This window comes from Poecilia reticulata, chromosome 22 (assembly GCF_904066995.2).
Source record: "Poecilia reticulata chromosome 22, P_reticulata-male-v2, whole genome shotgun sequence".
Classification (NCBI taxonomy): domain Eukaryota; kingdom Metazoa; phylum Chordata; class Actinopteri; order Cyprinodontiformes; family Poeciliidae; genus Poecilia; species Poecilia reticulata.
The window spans coordinates 24,540,738-24,542,335 of NC_088851.1; positions in this window are offsets into that span (position 1 = coordinate 24,540,738).

Sequence of the window (1,598 nt, forward strand, 5' to 3'; positions counted from 1 at the left end):
TATATATATATTTGTAGAAATGTCCTTTTTTTTCCTAGCCAATTTTTGACTTGTCGAACTTAAAAATTTCCTGGCTTTTTCTAAACTCCCCCCCAAAAAAAAACAAAGAAAAAAACAAACTTCTACAATTCATCTAAATATTTTGGGGGGTGGAAATTTACTCGTCCTTTTTTCCGATTATGCTGTTATAGTTTCTAATCTCAGACTAACCTGAGATTAATCTCAACATTTATGGACTTTTTTCTAGTAAAATTTCAACTTTCAAACTCAGAAATTTCACTTTTTTTCTAGAAAATTTCTGAGATTAAAAAAACATTTCTGAGTTTTCCCCCACATTTTCCACTTTTTAAGCTCAGAAATGTCCAAGTTTTTGGCAGAAATCTACTTGTTTTTCTTTTCCATCTACAATGGCCCTAATGCGCCGCCGTAGAAAACTCAAATCCGAAAAATCCCCCACGTCCCCGCGGACGTTGGATATAAATATGACCAAAAGCAGAAACGTTTGGAGTGAAGTTTAAAGTATCAAAATTACTTTTACAGACTAGGAATCATAAATTATTGGTTCTGGGTGTCCAACATCGCGGACCTGTGAGGGACGTGATGGAGCTGAGTCACCGCGGGAGAGTTTTGAAGTTTTATTGTGGGAGTAACGACCGGAAACGAGGCTCCGAGGGAGTTCCACGAAACGCAAGGTGACACTTACATAAGTCTGGGTTGGACACAAACAGACACCAGATGAACTGCAGGTTGTTTACTGCGCAGATGGAGACCATCAGGAAGAGAGGTTATGTCATCTGCTAATTGTGCAAATTGCTAATAGAAGTTGCTAACAGCTTTGTGGGAGTGAGGATTAAAGCCCAGGCAGCTCCTCCGAGCTTCCCTGGAGCGGTGCTGCTTGGACTGGGATGAAAGCACTGGAGAAATAAAAACACGTCCACCGAGTCCTCCCAGGTTCTCCAGATGTGGGATTGCTCCAGTATTATTCCCTCAGTGGAGCATATTATAAATACTATCTGCTATAAAAACACAGTTTTACTCTGAAATGCACATAATTTTGCCGCTGGTTGTTAGTAAAAAGCAATCTTGTCATGTTTTTAATTGCAGTCGTTTCTTTAAAAAAACGTTGAATAGCAAACAGACGAGTTATTAATTTTAGTGTTTACATTTCTAATGTAATATTTTATCTTTAAAACCTCCATAAGTTTCCCCAGTGGGGTTTTTTTTGCGAGTATTTTCTCACACACTGCAAAAACACAAAATATTACCAGGTATTTTTTTTGTCTAGTTTCGTCTACAAATATTTTAAATATACTTAAAATAAGACAAAACTAACTTGTAAGTAACTTTTCAGCAAGATTAATGAACTTGTTTAAGGAAATAAATCCTTAATAGCGATAAGAAAGTTCTAGTTCCGCTGGCCGCTGTTACCTAGCAACACCAGCCAAGCCCAGCCCGTAACCTAGCAACCCAGTTCTAGTTCCGCTGACCTGGAACAATAGAACCAGTACTTTATTTTTGTCTTATTTCAAGAGTAAAAAAGATATGTGACCTACAAACTAGACCAAAATTACTTGGTTCTGTTTTGTGTCGTTTAAACT